General features: G+C 37.5%; 1 protein-coding gene across 9 annotated transcripts in view; it reads left to right on the top strand.

The window, feature by feature from the left end:
• Nucleotides 1–18,264, top strand: part of cdk19 (cyclin dependent kinase 19) — a 180,537-nt gene that overhangs the window by 68,476 nt on the left and 93,797 nt on the right. The window lies entirely within an intron of this gene.

Below are 18,264 nucleotides of genomic sequence, written 5' to 3'. Positions count from 1 at the left end.
ACTCAAAGCTGCTGCACGGGTTGACTCTGTGGTTAAGAAGGCATACAGTGCATTGGCCTTCATCAATCATGGGATTGAGTTTAAGAGCTGAGAGGTAATGTTGCAGCTATATAGGACCCTGGTCAGACCCCACTTGGAGTACTGTGCTCAATTCTGGTCATCTCACTACAGGAAGGATGTAAAAACCATTGAAAGGGTGCAGAGGAGATTTACAAGGATGTTGCCTGGATTGGGGAGCATGCCTTATGAGAATAGGTTGAGTGAACTCAGCCTTTTCTCCTTGGAGTGACGGAGGATGAGAGGTGACCTGATAGAGGTGTATAAGATAATGAGAGGCGTTGATCGTGTGGATAGTCAGCAGCTTTTCCCCAGGGCTGAAATGGTTAACACGAGAGGGCATAGTTTTAAGGTGCTTGGAAGTAGGTACAGAAGAGATGTCAGGGGTAAGTTTTTTTACGCAGAGAATGGTGAGTGCGTGGAATGGGCTGTCAGTGGCGGTGGTGGTGGAGGAAACGATAGGGTCTTTTAAGAGACTCCTGGATGGATATATGGAGTTTAGAAAAATAGAGGGCTATGGGTAAGCCTAGGCAGTTCGAAGGTAAGGACATGTTCGGCATAGTTTTGTGGGCCGAAGGGCCAGTATTGTGCTGTAGGTTTTCTATGTTTCTAAAGTAGGCTGTTTAAGTACACTACAATATTCAAATATTCACGATTCAAAGTACATTTATTATCAAAGAATATGTAAATTATACAACCTTGAGATTAGTATGAAATCCAGTTTAAAAGAATTAGTTTGACTGTGATGCTCAGTCAGCATGTCAGATCAGCAGGATGCCATGGAGTCATACAGCGCAGGAAATGGCGTTTCAGAATGTAAATCACAATTTACATTCTTACCACCTAGACAGACCTTTTGTAAAACATTTACTTAAAAATGTGTATAATTAAGGAGATAGGGATTAGGAGCTACTTTAGGAAGGCAGAACAAATTAAAGCTATTTATAACTTCAAGCTTGTTCTGTTTTTGTCTCATATTCCGTACTACCTCTGGTGGACAGAAATCTGTCAGTCTCAGATTTAAAATTAGCAATTTGCCTGATATCAATTGCCATGTAAAATACTAAGTTCCACCATCTATAACCTTTATGTATTTGTGTAATCTTTGGGTTTTTTCACAATCCCCAAAGGACCTATCTTCAGTTTTTAGACTCTTGTCTCTTGTCCAGGCTTCCCAGAGGTTTGCCTTAATTGGTACACTCTCTGCTCCAAATTTATCCCATTCATACCTAATTTGCCACAAAGTATATAAACTTTTAAGGTATGTTGCTCAGAAATGCTTTAATATACCAGGTGGGTCTAACCAATTGCTATGTAATTTCTATACCCTTGTATTCCAGTTTCCTAACATAGTTTTTCCTCATGGCCCTGTAGAAGAAAAACATTTATCTATAATGATGCAAAACAATAATAGATCTGCTGACTAGAAAATATGTTAAACCAAAGTTGGGTAATGAGCACTAATTCAAAAAAGAACTAATGTTAGACATTAATAGTCATGCTCAAAAAAGATAAAGAGAGGTACACTTCTTTGTCTAAAACACTGAGATTTGGAAGGTTGGGGGCTCATTATTAAAATTTTAATAACAACTGAATGAAAGAAAAGAAGATTTCTGCTGACAGGGAAACCTAGGACAAGGGACTAAGTAGAAAATTTAGATGTGCTTCTAGAACCGTCAATTTAGTGGACACAGTTCATTATTAATTAGAATGAGTAATCAAATCTAATATTGTCCCTATGTCCAAAGTTCAGAGTATGTATACATTATACAACCTTGAGATTCGTCTCCTAGTTGGTAGCCTCGAAACAAAGAAACCCAAAAGAACCCATATATAAAAAAGACCCGGTGTGCAGATAAAAAAACACATCAAACCCACAAAAAACTCATTTAAAAAAAGAACCCATAAAAAAAGACCATTGAACACCCAATGTGCAGAGAAAAAAAAAACATCATGCAGACAATAACCGCAAGCAAATAGTGTCATGAACTGAAGCCTGCAAAGGGAGTCCTATAGTTCCGTATAGTTCCACATCCTGCAAAACAGTGAATTCATTCCAATTAGGATAACAAGGTGAAAATGGCATGTCACATATGCTATTGAGTCCATTTCTTGTTTTGATTTGTATCATTCCACAATGACAAATTGTACAATGTCATGTATTGTTAGTATGCAAGATTCTCATGCCTGAGTTAATGGGCCAGAACGCTAACTGCTGTCCTATAAGTTAATTGCTAAGCTATAATTTTGCCTTTATAACATTTGGCAAAATGTGGCAATTCCATACATTAAAGTGAAATAACTGTCAAACAAGCATATATCTGAACTTTGAATTTATTGTTCTTTTTATAATGGTGCCACAGTAGTATAGTGGTTGCAGCAACTTGTACTCTTATTCAGGTATTAATCTATTATAATTGCTTTGTAATTTGCTTCTGTCTGCATTGTTTGCAGCATTACTTACCTTTGTATCATTTGAAAATATGTGGCTGTCTATAATCATCTAAGCTGCTTACAGTTACAGTGAATGGCTCTGGCTTCAAAATAGATCCATGCAGTGAAGTAACCAGTCATTACGATAGCAATGTATTCAAAAAGTTTGGACAGGTTTAGTATTCTTGTATCCCTGTTGTTTTTTTTCTTAATCAGTTTAAAACTTTTGAAGATATTTAAGCACTTTTGACTGGAGATTCAGTCTCACAGCACTAAAAATATATGATGCAGTACTGTTGAAAAGTGACTTTAACCTGGACTGGAAAAATATTGCAACCATTTCTAGTTATTTTATAATCCTCATTCATTTTTTGTGGAATTTTCATTTTCTTTGGTATTTCAAATTGGTAATTGTTGTATAAATCTACATCATATAAAATCAGTTGTGGTACAGCATGCAAGATTTATCTGCGGTGAGAATTTCAGCAATTCTCCAACTCACCTGTTGTTTTTATTTGCTCACTGAACAATCAGATTATAAAAAACCTCCCTACCATGGAAATGCACTTATAAGGACCATCACTAAGCAGTACATTTTGTCTTTGCTGAGATTGCCAATTTGCTACAACCTCACATACATTTCTCACGTGGCTGGATTGCTTTGCTCATGGAGGTCAGGGTCAGGGTCACACTTAGCTTCTTAGCTTCAGGATTATTGGAGGTTACAGTTGCTACTCAGTTCTGTGGTATCTGAGTTTGTTGCTCATTGTCATATTAAGGATGTTACTCAAAATCCATATCCAGTAGAGGAGACCTTTTTAAGATTTCTTTCAGCAAGCAGAGTAGATACATCCATTTGCCTGTTCTCCAGGCTTCCCCAGAGTGCAGGCAAGACTGCATTTGTGTCCTTAAAGAGACCTGCCTGGCAACTTTCTACTATGAGCATTTGACTTAAGTCACAGAGGGCCTTTATGGCACATATGAACAAAACAGTTTCATAGAGGTATCCGAAGCAAGATGGACTGAATGAGTTCTGTTATGTAATTACGGTCAATACTATTCACAGAATCCAGTTTATAATAAACAGGAAAGACCAGTAATTTACAGCTCTGGATGTGATAAATTTATTTTCCATGCATTAAAATGCCTGTGTATGATCATTGGCTGGCACACACATAAGTAGAAAAGCTCACCTGAAACTTGTACCATTGGAGTCTGATTGGCATGGCTGTATAGCTGTATAATATTGAAACAATATGACAAGAGCTGCATAACTTCCTTATTTAGCAGCTCAGCATGGGTAGGCCCTTATGGCCCTTCCAGCCACACCATCCCAGCAACCTCACAACCTGATTAACCCTAACCTAATCATGGGATTATTTTCAATGACCAATTAACCTACCCGGTACATTTTTGGACTACGGGAGGAAACCGGAGCACGTGGGGGAAATTCACAGGTTCCACGGAGTGGACATGTAAGACTCCTTACAGAACGGTGATGGAATTGAACTCCAAACTCCAGAACACCCCAAGCTGTAATAGTGCTGCAGTAACCACTACACTACAGTTGTGCCATTAGAAAGAGCAGTTGTGGAATTTATATTAATTGGGGAATTAGCTAATGAAATCTGTAACTCAAAACAATAAATCTCATCTCAGTAATGCTACCCACATAATCACAAGCCAAATTATCACAAAAACCTTTCTGGTTTGCTTAGGTCTTTCAGCAGAGGAAACCTTAAAACTAGGTCTAGCCTATACACGACTCCAGATCAGATGTTACCTGCTTCCTCTGTTCAGGTCAAATAGGAATTCCAATAATTGCCAGTATTGCCAGCAGTGTGTTTATCTTGTAAACAAAATTGTCTCCCTCCCCCCTGCTTTGCCTCAATTTATTGGTTATTGTTTTTCTCAACTGGTGTATTTCTAGACTCTACTATTTTAATTCTAAATTGTTGAATAGGATGCAGTACTATTCTAAATTGTAGTCTCTGATTTATTTATTTAGAGATTCTGCCCTTCTGGCCCAACGAGCCCAAGCTGTCCAATTACACCATTGTAACTAATTAATATACTAACTTGTACGTCTTTGGAATGTAGGAGTAAACTGGTACACCCAGAGGAGACCTACATGGTCATGGGGAGAAAGTACAAGCTCCTTATAGACAGTGGCGGAATTGAACCTGAGTCGCTGGCACTGTAATAGTGTTAATGCTAACTGCTATGCTACTGTGCAATCCACATCTGAAAGTCTGCCACCTTTATCCAAACTCCAGTTACTGCTCCAGTGAAATTTGGGATATTTTACTAGATTAAAAATGGTACAATATAAATAGTTTTGTCATTCTGTGAGGAAAAAAGCAATAATCAAATGAAAATGGGTGTAGCTCAGCAGATATTTCCCATTAAATTGCTTAAATGAATTATGAATGGCTTTTTTTCAAACAGTGCAAATCAGAACAATCAAGTCATATTTTTGTAGTTTCCTTTGAACCAGCTTTTCTTAGTAAGAAGTCATTTAATTCCGTAAAATGTATGTAGGGCTGCAGTATTTATGACAGACATTTTGGAAGAATTGGAAACTAAACTTATAAGTAGCTTATGAAACATAACAAATTGCTTTCTAAAACTTTGTGAGCACAAATGTTCCAATTATTTTAGTAATGGCAAATTTTCAAAATAAAACATCAGTATGCAGTATTACTGCCATTTGATAAGTTTTAACAAACAGTAAATGGATACAGAAAGGCTATTTTCAAAATTCATTCTCATTGAAAGATTAATCTTATTTCTTACAAAACAAACCACAACACATTATCTGCATACCCATGAAAGCTGTTGAAACCATTAGACATAGGAGCACAGTTAGACCATTTGGCCCATTGAGTCTGCTCTGCCATTTGGTCATGACTGATTTATTTTTCCCTATCAACCCCATTCTCCTGCTTTCTCACTGTAACGCTTGACACCCTTACTAATCAAGAATCTATCAAACTCCACTTTAAGTACAATTTGTGCTGGATCTGTGGAATTTATTGCCATAGATAGTTGTGGAGGCCAAGTCTTTAGAGTGGAGTTGATAGGTTTTTGATTAGTGAGGATGACAAAGATTACAGGGAAAACATAGAAGGGGGTTGAGAGGGAAAATAAATCAGCCACTATCGAATGATGGAGCAGACTTGATGAACTGAATGGTCTAATTCTGCTCCAATATCTTATGGCTTTCCACAGATTCACCACCCTATAGCGTAAGAAATTCCTCATCATCTCTGCTCTAAAAGGACAGCCTTTTATTCTGAGTCTGTGCCATCTGGCAGGTCTTTTAATATTCATTAGGTTTCAGTTGTATAGAAATGTAATGAAAATGCAATTATAAATCACTGATCTCATCTTGGAAATAATCCAAACTGTTTCACAAAATCAAATGATTCTGCAGTCAAACAATTTCAAGAAATTTGCAATTTAAAAGAAGAAAATTCAATAATATTTAACGCATTGTTTTTGTACAAGCTTAAGAAGAAGTTGTTCAGATTACTCCCACTTTCTAGCTCTCAACCTGTGCCTTTTAGCATTCACCACAGCAAGTGCACTGCCTAGTTCTTGATAAATGAATGAATGTGATCAGGACTTCTGCTTCAACCATTCTGGGGGCTGCTAGATAACACACAGTATTTCTCACTCTCCACTTATTAGACCCACCAGTTTCTTTAATCTATCCCGCCATTAGTTATTGATCACTCTACCATAGGAAATAGTTAATTTCTACTTACTCTGTCTAGGTGTTTCATAATTTTTTTTACACTGATCAAATATTTCCTTATCCTCCTCTGTTCCAAAGAAAACAAACCCAGTATATTGCCTTATTAATACATTTCTCTATTCTTTGCAAAATCCTCATAACTATTCTGTAAATCCTTTCCGGTATTATCACATCATTCCTGAAATATCACTTGAAAATAGTACTTATCTGTGGCTAAAGTATTTTCAGCACATTAAGCTGCTTTTATTTTTTTGTGTCTTGCTCAAAAAGGCATCCTCCATGCTTTTTTAACTTCTTTTGTTCATTTGCCTTGCTGTCGTCAGAGATCTGTGGGTATATATTGCTGGTTCCTTATTCCTTTAATCCTCACAATATCCCAAAATTTATTGCACTTTTCCTTGGTTTATTTTTTTCTTAAAATGTATTCTTTAAATTTGCCCCTGTTGGCCCACATAACCATTGTTATTCACTTGAGGTTTACAGTCTCAATTGTGAAGGTATTTTTTCTGATGAAGGCTCTAGATCTAATCGTCTCAGGATAAGAAAACTATAATGAGTGTTAGAGAGTTATAGAGCAGAGAAACAGGCCCTTCAACCCACGTAGTTCATGCTGAACTATTATTGTACCTGGTACCATCAACTCGCACCTGGTTTATAGCCCTTTAGACCTCTCCCATCCATATACCTATCCAAACTTCTCTCAAATGTTACAATTGAACCCACATCCACCACTTCCACTGGCAGCTCATTCCACACTTTGTACCACCCTCTGAGTGAAGAAGATCCCCTCAGGTTCTCCTTAAAATTTTCACCTTTCGCTTTTAACCTGACTTTCTAGACTCAACCAACTTTAGTGGAAAAAGCCAGCTTGTATTTATCTTATCTATACCCCTCTTAATTTTATGTACCTCTATCAAATTTCCCCTCATCCTCTGGGGAATTCAACCTTTCCCTATAACTCAAGTACTAGCAACATCCTTGTAAGTTTTCTTTGTACTCTTTTAATCTTATTGATATCTTTCTTGTAGGTAGGTGACCAGAACTGCACGCAGCACTCCATATTTGGCCTCACCAACATCTTATATAACTTCAACATAACATCCCGACTGATGTACAGGTGTCCCCCGCTTTTCGAACGTTTGCTTTACGAAACCTCATTGTTATGAAAGACCTACATTAATACCCTGTTTTCGCTTTCAGAAGGTGTTTTCACTGTTATGAAAAAAATTCACACGATAAAAAATCAGCGCGCGAAAAAATGAGCGTGATAAAAGGCAGCACGTGCCCCGAGCAGCCGCTCTCCCCCGGATTCGGAACTGCATTGCTTTAACATGTGCCTGTGAGCAGCCGTTTGCAAGATGAGTTCTATGGTATTGGAAAAGCTTGAAAGAGCTCGTAAGGGTGTTACACTTACGGTAAAACTAGACATAATTAAGCGTTTTGATCATGGTGAACGAAGTAAGGATAAAGTGAGTTTGGCTTGTGGAAGCTGACGAACATGATATTGAAGAGGTTTTGGCGTCCCATCACCAAGGACTGACAGATGAAGAGCTGATGCAATTGGAAGAAAAAAGGATAACAATCGAAACCGAATGAGTAATGATAAAGTACGACTTTAATTTTGAAAGGGTACGTCGGTTTAGGGGATATTTGCAGGATGGTTTGAGTCCTTATTAAAGAACTGTGTGATAGAAAAATGCGCAAGGCTCAGCAGTCAAGCAAGCCTTCCACATCAGCCACAGCAGATGACGAACCTCCACCTTCGACATTGAGGCGGGCAGAGATAGAAGAAGATGAGCTGCCTGCTGTAATGGAAACAGACGACGAGATAACACCCAGTGTCCCACCACCCCAACCCTCAGGCCACGGACAGATACCGATTCGCGGAGAATACAACGGTAGCTGGGAGACACACAGCACATCTTTAAGAAAAAACCCGAAATAAACATGCTAACTAATTAGGTGCCGCCGACACGTAATTGTTGGCCCAGATCAGAGACGACGCAATCAGAAATCTTTTCTTAATTTTTTCTTAAAGATGTGCTGTGTACCTCCTGGCTACCACTGCATTCCTGCATGCTTTGCGGCAATGTATTGCTCGGCGGCCTGGAGGGTGGGGTCCACTCCACCACCCAACCTGCGACGACTCAGTCTAACGCACCATCATCAGTGCGCTCGGCAAGCTATCTTCCCGATTCCCATAAGTGATACTACACTGTACATACATTATTTCTACTTTATACAGGCTGTGTATTTTTACGTGTTATTTGGTATGATTTGGCAGCTTCATAGCTTAAAGGTTACTGGAGAGAGTGTTCTTGCCAACAGCGCTTGCGTGAGATTTTTGCTACGGAGAACAGTTCAGTAATGATTGTGGAAAAGTATTTCTACCTTATATAGGCTGTGTATTTATCATATCATTCCTGCTTTTACTATATGTTACTGTTATTTTAAGTTTTATGTGTTACTTGGCATGATTTGGTAGGTTTTTTTGGGTCTGCGAACGCTCACAAAATTTTCCCATATAAGTAAATGGTAATTACTTCTTCGCTTTACGACATTTCGGCTTATGAACCGTTTCATAGGAACGCTCTACCTTCGGATGGCGGAGGAAACTAGTACTCAGTATTTTATGAAGGTCAATGTGTCAAAAGCTCTTTTTACAACCCTCTCTACCAATGACACCACTTTCAAGGAATTATGAACCTGTATTCTCATATTCCTTACTTCAACTGCGATCAGCGTCCTACCGTTCACCAACCTTGGTTTGTCCTTGAAAAGTGCATCACCATACGCTTGTCCGCATTAAATTCCATCTGCAAGCTATCAACCCACTTTTCCATCTGGTCCAGATCCTGCTGCAGGCAATGATAGTCTTTCTCGCTGTCCATTACAGCCCCAATCTTGATGTCTGAAAATTTGCTGATCCAGTTTAACACAGATTATGAAGACACACAGACCTCTTTTATTGTCATTTAGTAATGCATGCATTAGGAAATGATACAATTTTCCTCCGGTGTGATATCACAAAACACAGGACAGACCAAGACTGAAAAAACTAACAAAACCACATAATTATAACATATAGTTACAACAGTGCAACAATACTGTAACTTGATGAAGAACAGTCCATGAGCACAGTAAGAAGTTCAAAGTCTCTCAAATGTCCCACATCTCACGCAGACAGGAGAAAGAAGAAAAACTCTCCTTGCCATGCTCAACCACAGTCCGACTGTGAGTCGTCCGAAAACTTCGAGCCTCTGATCAGCTCTCCGGTACTGAGTACCGAGCACCATCTCTATCCGAGCGATTCGACCTCAATCTTGGTTACCAACAGCAGGCAAAGCTGGGGATTTTGAGGCCTTCCCTCCGGAAGATTCATGATCGTGCAGTAACGATAGCAGCAAACGGGCGTTTCAGAAATTTCTCCAGATGTTCCTCTGTGCTTTCACATCTGTCTCCATCAAATCAGAATTGTCCACGGCCCATATTTAATGGATACGATATCATTTTCACCGGAGGGCTGCGCACGCACGGCGCGCTGCACTCTCTTCCTGCCGACACAAATCACTCATATAAATGACAAACAAACAACTGACCCAGTAATAATCCCTGTAGCACATCACTAGTCACAGGCCTCCAGTCAGAAAGACATCGATCTTCTACCGCTCTCTGGCTTCTCCCACTGAGCCAATGTTGAATCGAATTTACTACTTCATCTTGAATGCCAAGAACCTTCTTGACCAACCTGCCCTGTCAGAACTTGTCAAAGGCCTCACTAACGTCCATGTAGAAAACATCCTCTGCCTTTCCTTCATCAACGTTCCTGGTAATCTTAGTCACGATCTACCATGCATAAAGGTATGTTGACTATCCTTAATCAGGTCCTGTCTATCCAAATTCTTGTATATCCTGTTCCTTAAAATACTTTACAATAATTTTCCCATTACTGACGGCAGGCTTTTCTGACTTTTTTTTAGAGCCTTTCCTGAACAATGAGCAAATTTAGCTATCCTCCAGTCCTTTGACACCTTACCCATAGCTCAGGACATTTTAAATATCTCAGCCAGAGCTCCTGCGATTTCTGCACTATCTTCCCTCAGGATCTGAGGAGGACACCTTGTCAGGCCCTGGTGAACACCTCCACTTCTGTAATCTGGATATGGTCCATGACTTCACTACTGTTGTGCCTCAGTTCTACAGACTCTGTAACAATCTTCTGAGTAAATACAGATGTAAAAAATCCATTTAAGAGCTCCTACATCTCTTTTGGCTCCATGTATACATGGTCACATTGATCTTCCAATGGACCAAATTTGTCCCTTGTGATCCTTTTGCTCTTAATATTTCTGTAGAAGCCCTTGGGATTCTCCTTCAATTTGTCTGCTAGAGCAACCTTATGCCTTCTTTTAGCTCTGCTGATTTCCCTCTTAAGTATTCTCATACATTTCTTATACGCCTCAAGTGCCTCATTTATTCCTTGCTGTTTATACCTGTCATGTTCCTCCTCCGCTTTCCCAAGTAAGGTCTCAATATTCCTTGAAATGCAAGCTTCCCTTATTTTGTTTTTATTCAAATAGGAACATACAAATTCTGTACTCACAATACTTCACTTCTGCATGCCTATCATCTTTTTACCAGAAAACAACCTATCCCAATTCACACTTGCCAGATCTTTCCTGATACCATCAAAATTGGGCTTTCTCCAATTTAGAATCTCAACCTGAGAAGCAGACCTATCCTTCTCCATAATTATTTTGAAACTAATAGAATTATGATTACTAGATCGAAGGTGTTTTGCTACACATACTTCTGTTACCTGTACCATCTTGTTCCCTAATAGGAGATCCAGCATCACACATTCTTTTTTTAGGACTTCTATATATTAAGGAAAATTTTCTGAACACATTTGACAAACTGTATCCCATCCAGCCCATTTACAGAATGGGAGTCCCAATCAATATGTGGAAAATTAAAATCACCTCCAATCACAACCTTATTTGTCATGCTTTTTAAACAGAGTGAATCTTTGAAACTCTATCCTAGAGGACTAAGTCTACTGAGTTATTAAGTATGTTCAAGATGGCTGAAGATCAGATAATAAGGAAAATGGAACGTTTTGTGGATTGAGCTGGAAAATGGAGTTGAGGCCAGAGCTTAGATCAACTATAGTGTGTTTGAATAGTGGGCAGCTTATAGAATAGTTATGCTTATTTTCCAATGTTCTCATTAGTTCTTGTTCCTCACAATCAACCACATGGTCAATTCTTATATCATTTGCAAACTTCTTAATCATGCTCCCTACTTTTAAGTGTAGATAATCCCATATATACCACAAAAAGCAAGTGACACAGCAATGAGCTCCGTGAAATCCAAGCAAAAATTAAGTATTAGTTGACTGCAACATAGGTCATAAGCTGTTTTATGAAGAGGAGAAAACTGAACCAGTTAAGTATGTGCTGCCTGATCTGCTGAACATTTCATGCATTGCCCACATTATCTTGCTTTGTACTTGTGTGCTGAAGTCTGGTCGCATACACATTTGAATTTTTTATGTGACTGAAAAATCATACAGAACTATAAATTATAGAACTTCAAAGAGGTAGATTTCTTTCCTATTAAAATGTACTTGTTGCTTTGTACAAGTCCATGTGAAACTAGATCAAGGGTTCCCAGCCTTTTTTTTATGCCATAGGCTCCTATCATTAATTGATGGGTCTATGGACCCCAAGTTGAAAACCTCTAAACTGGACGAATACGAGATTAAACACTTCGTAGAGAAAATATGATTATTTTCACTGAATATATTTCCAGTGGTTTCTTTTTAAAAGTCAGTGTCTTTTCTCTAAGCTTCAGTTTCTAACTGCTGCTGACCACACTATTGCCTGTTCTTTGAATAGAATATTGTTTGGAAGTTATTGATCAAAAATCGGATTTGATTGAGGTTAGGCTCTGGCATATCCACTCACAATCTCTTGAGTTAATCCGTCTTTAAGAATACAAATGTTTCTTAAAACATCCTGTGCCATTTGTCATGGAAGTCTGCTTTAATCAATGATTATTGTTTGTGTAAACAATTTTCTCACACTGCCCACAATTTACCATTTACTAATTTGAGTCTATGTTCCCTATGGCGGTGAAGATTAAGTAGGAATTTGCAAGAGGTAACTGAAAAGAACATACAATGATCACCAAAGGGATTTTGATAAATACAGAAAGGCAGAATTCTGGAGAGGAGCAGGGAAAGGAAATAACTTGATAGGTTTTTAACCAGAAGTCAGAATATACAAAGAATCAAATGGTTTCTCGGTGCTATATGGCTCTGGGTCCCTTTGTGTTAATGTCACCAGTGACTTTTCATAAATGAATCTTAGACACTCAAAGTCAATTCTCAGTTATTTACTTCTAGGTTGCAGAGCTTGTTTGTCCTCAGAATTCACATGGGTTCCATTTACCCTCTCAGTTAAAATGAAGAATCAAGGCATTATTCAAAATAGTCTCTAGGACTTTTCTCCTAAGATCCTGGCCAGCATTTATCACTCAGGCAAAGCCAAGAAGCAGAGGTCCTTGTGGTTTACTTCACTGTTGGTTATGGAAAGTTGCTCTTGGAAATTTGGCTGCCATTTTCCAACACTACAAAAATTACTATTTTTCAAAAGTACTTATTTTGGCAGTAAATTGTCTCAGGACTGGGATTTTAGTACATAAGATATAGTTGATCTTGAATATTTTTTAGTTTGATAGCAATTTATAATATGGATCAGATGAATAGTCTTGACCCAAAATGTCAATTATCCATCTCCTTCCACGGATGCTGGCTCACCCTCTGAGTTCTTTGAGCAAAATCAAAATTAAAGTTGAGTTTATTGTCAAATGCACAAGTACACGTATGTGCAGTTGCAATGAAAAAATGTCTTTTGCAGCATCACAGGCACATATATAAGCAGCATTCATAAGAAAAACATAAATTATAATGTTTACAAGAAGAACAAGTAGAACAAAAACACATCCATTTCAGTGCAAAATAATCATAGTGTTGCCAAACTGTAGTGATGAGAGTTATACCAGTTTGTTCACCAACCAAATAATTGAAGCGATGTAGTTATTTATGAAACTGCAAGAAGGTAGTATTGCTTTGATAGTGGGAATCTTTGATGATGGATGTTGCCTTCATAAGGTAGTTTGTTTTGCTGTTTTCATCTGTTTTTGGGATCCTTTTTGCTTATACCCTTCCTTACCTTTGCTGCCATTGCATCATTGCAATGATCAATTTCACTAATCAGTTGTTGGATTTTTCACAAGCAGCAGCTAAAGTACTCTCCCGTACAAAAAAATTGATGGCATTTCTCTGAGAGGATAGTGAAGAAATGTAAAAGAGATTGCTGCTGTGTATTTCTTTTCAACATTCAGAACAGCATTAAGAGAAAGTTGGAAACTTCTGGCTCTATTAATTGTGTAGATTGGGGAGATATTTGTTAACAAGCAAAAAGATGTTTTATCATCAGATTAGGAATATGATTATGTATGAGGTTTTATTTCTGAATATACAGAGAGTGGCCGATGGGTTTTATGAGACCCAGGAGACTTGGTAAAATGGTCCACAATTCAATTCAGTTCGATTCAATTCAGTGCAGTTTATTTATTTATACTTTTGCTTACTACTTTGTCATGTTTCAATTTCAGTCGCTTGTAGGTTTAGAAATGCTTGTCTTCATTTTTTTCTCATTGTTTGGTCTAACTCCAGTTAGAATGCCAAGATGTGCCAGGATTAAGAACTTTTCGTATTGAACAACAGTAACTATATTTCAAAAGTATTTTATTTTCAGTTAAAATTGGATAGCGCAGAAGGCACAATGTAAATGCACATTTCTCTTTATTAGATTTATGTGATAATAAATAACAATGTGAACATAACCTTTTAATACAAGAAAAGTTATACATTACTTACAATTTAACTTGTTTATATTATTTCACATTAAGGAACTTGGTCACTAACTCAAAGGGGACTCTTTCAAAACCTGCTGTAATGTTGTCTTTATAACATGATAATTATGTGGCAGTTCAATTTACGTGTCAGAAATTAGTTCTCAAGAGCTTTATGCTGATCATATTGAATCTTGGTTGGAATGCAGATTATTGTTGCATTTTGCTGTACCCAGCACTGTTCCTTCAAAGCTGTGCGGCTGTATGGTAATTGAAATTCTCCCGCACACGTAACTTTTGTTGCTGTGCAGCTGGAATTTTCTTTTATATAATGTTAACATAATTTTGAAATAATGTTAATATAATATCAAAATTATGCTGCTATACTTTTGAAATCTTATGTTAATAGAATTGTGAACTACCTTATAATATGTATTAATGAATACAATTCGTAATTTTTCTAATTAATGAATTTCCCATAGCCTTCACTTTGAAATATTTTAGAGCAATGTATATTGTCAAAATTTCAAGTTGCGCCTATAAATTGGGACAATAAACACAGAATGGAAGTTGGTAGCTCAGTGTTAATAAACAGCTGGCCCGCTGAATGCCAAAACAATCTTAAGTGTACTCTACTTAAAGTGTACTTTATGGTACTGTATTTTATTATATCCTTCAGTTAATAAAATTTAAACTATGTAATTTTTCAATTTTCATTATTAATTTTCATAGTATGTATATTACAAAATAACGTTTAAAGTTCCATGCAGTTTTCAGGCCATGTAAAAAAAAAATTAGAGGGAACATTTGTACCCAGAGAGAAGAAAAAGCTGGTTAATAAACATTGTTAGGTATGAAGTCTAACTACTGGTGCTTGAGTACATATGCATTATATTTTGTTAATGTTTCTTAACAAAAATCTGCTTAATTCAGTATGCATAAAAGAAAGCTGAAATGGACAAGATCATATAAATTGAGATACTTATTTTAACTGATTAAAACATTTGGATCAGAAACTTAAATGTTATAATAAATATAGGTGGAAAAAGATATTAAACAAGTAAGTAGATGTTATTTCTGACATCCATAAAATACATTTCCTTCATCCAGGAGTAAATAGTAAAATAAATCATTACTTTGTAGTTTCCATATGAATTATGGTGTTGTAGTTTGTAACAAGAATATTATTTATCTATTTTTTCTTTTAGTATGGAGCAGAAAGAGATTCTTGTTTAATAATCATAGAACATCTGTTCATTACTAGTGGAGCAAATACCCTGAAGGCTACAATTTAGCCGGTCACAAGGCCATGACAAGACTAGCTTTCTTTTTCAATATTTCAATACAAAGTTCAAGAAAAAAGAAATATATCAAATACATTATACTGAATCGCACATACAAACTCCTTACTCTATATTCATACAAATTGGTTGATTCATAATATTGAAATATAGTAAATTTATTGTATGGAAAAAAAATCTAACCCACTACCAAGACCGAAGGTGATTAGTGAAGAAGAAAAAAGAAAAAAAAATGTATATTATTAGCCATCGTCTGTGCTTTAACGGCAAATCAAAGGTTTTGGAAAGAGTTCAAAAAAGGTCCCCACAATGTTTGAAAGTCTTGATTAGATTCAGAAATTGAACACTGAATCTTCTTTAAATTTAAACATGACATCACATCACGCAGCCATTGAACGTAAGTGGGCAGAACCACATCTTTCCATTTAAGCAAGAGCGCCCTCCTAGCCATAAGAGAAATAAAAGCCAAAATGTGCAAATCAGATTTCTCCAAAATAATATCCTTTCCTCTGACAATACCAAATAAAGGATTAGGCTTAAAATTTACTTTAAAAAGTACCGAGAAGGTTTGAAATACTTCTTTCCAATATTTTTCAAGACTCGGGCATGTCCAGAACATATGAATGAGTGAAACTTCTCCATAATTACATTTATCACAATAAGGAGATATATCCAAATAAAAGCGAGACGACTTATCCTTGGTCACGTGGGCCCTATGGACCACTTTAAATTGTAGGAGAGAGTGGTGAGTACATAACGATGAGGTGTTAACCAATTTTTAAGATCTTGTTCCAAGTTTCCTCAGAAATTGAAGTCTGTAAGTCTTGTTCCCAAAGAATTCTAATTTTATCTAAAGGAACACTTCTCATTCCCAGAACATATTATAAATATTAGATATAGATCGATTATAAAAAGGTTTCAAATTAAAAATTACATCTAGTAGATTCTTATCAGGACTTTTAGGAAATGTGCATATTTGAGACCGTAAAAAGTCTCTTGTTTGTAGGTATCGAAAAAAATGAGTTTTGGGAGTTGTCTATCGGTTACTGAATAATATGCACAGGCAATAAACAGAAACATCTGACCCATGTAAAAATGGAACAGCAATTATTATGGGGGGACCTTAACTTGCATGTAGATTGGGTGAATCAAGTTGGTCGAGGCAGTCTTAGAATATATCCATGATGGCTTTCTTGAACAGCATGTTACTGAACCTACAAGGGAACATGCTATCTTAGATCTGGTCCCCTGCAATGAGACAGGTAAAATTAGGATTAGGGATCCTCTTGGAAAAAATGATCACAGTATGACTGAATTTCTCATACAAATGGCGTTTGCAATAGTTCAATCTAAAACCAGTGTATTCTGCCTAAACAATGGAGGCAACAATGGGATGAGAGAGGATTTGGCTAGTGTAGACTGGGAACACAGACTATATGGTGGGACAGTTGAGGGACAGTGGAAGACTTTCAAAGAGATTTTTCAGGGTGATCAACAAAAGTATATTCCAGTTAAAAGCAAGGACAGTAAGGGTGGGGCGAGCCGGCCTTGGGTAACTAAGGAAATAAAAGGCAGCATCAAACTAAAAGCTCGTGCATACAGTCGCCAAGAGTAGTGGGAAACTGAAAGATTGGGAAAACTTTAGAAAGCAACGAAGTACCACTAAGAGAACAATAAAGAAAGGGAAGCTAGATTTTGAAAATAAACTAGCATAAAATACAAAAATGGATAGTAAAAGTTTTTATAATTATATAAAGCAGCAAAGGGTGGCTAAAGTGAATGTAGGACCCTTGGAGGATGAGAAGGGGGAATTGATATTGGCTAATGAGGAAATGGCCAAGGCTTTGAATGACTATTTTGTGTCAGTCTTCATGGTGGAGGACACAAACATGTCAAAGAGAAATGTTATGGATGTGATGGGAAGTGAGGACCTCAATACAATAGCTATCACTAAAGAGGTAGTGCTGAGCAAACTTGTGGGCCTGAAAATAGACAAGTCCCTCGTCCTGATGGAATGCATCCCAGGGTACTGAAAGAAATGGCAGAGGCTTTGGTGATGATTTACCAAAATTCTCTGGACTCTGGGGAGGTCCCAGTGGATTGGAAGATGGTGAATGTCATTCCAATGTTCAAAAAAGGATGTAGGCAAAAGGCAGGTAACTATAGGCAAATCATTTTAACATCCAAAGTTGGGAAAATGCTTCAAGCTATCATTAAAGGAGAAATAGCGAGGCATCTGGAAAGATATGGATCCATTAGGCAGATGCAGCATAGATTCAGCAAAGGCAGGTTCTGTTTGACAAACTTACTGGAGTTCTTTGAGGACACAACAAACGCAGTGGATAGAGGGGAATAGATGGACACTATTTACTTGGATTTCCCGAAGGCGTTCGATAAGGTGCCACATAAGATAAGGATGCATAGAGTTGGGGTGATGTATTAGCATGGATAGAGGATTGGTCAACTAATAGAAAGCAGAGGGTTGGGATACATGGTGTTTCTCTGGTTGGCAATCATTGGTGAGCGGTGTGCTTGCAGGGGTTGGTACTGGGCCTGCAGCTGTTCATAATATACATTCATGCTCTGGAAGAGGGGACCCAGTGTAGTGTATCTAAGTTTGCTGATGATACTAAATTGAGTGGAAAAGCAAATTGTGCAGAAGATATGAAGAGTCTGCAGAGAGATATAGATAGGCTATCAAGGTGGCAAATGGAATGTTGCCCTTCATTGCTAGAGGAATTGAATTTAAGAGCAGGGAGGTTATGCTGCAACTGTACAGGATATTGGTGA

This window comes from Mobula birostris, chromosome 2, assembly GCF_030028105.1.
Source record: "Mobula birostris isolate sMobBir1 chromosome 2, sMobBir1.hap1, whole genome shotgun sequence".
Lineage (NCBI taxonomy): Eukaryota > Metazoa > Chordata > Chondrichthyes > Myliobatiformes > Myliobatidae > Mobula > Mobula birostris.
The sequence above is the reverse complement of the archived record's forward strand: the minus strand, read 5'-3'. Positions and strand labels throughout refer to the sequence as shown.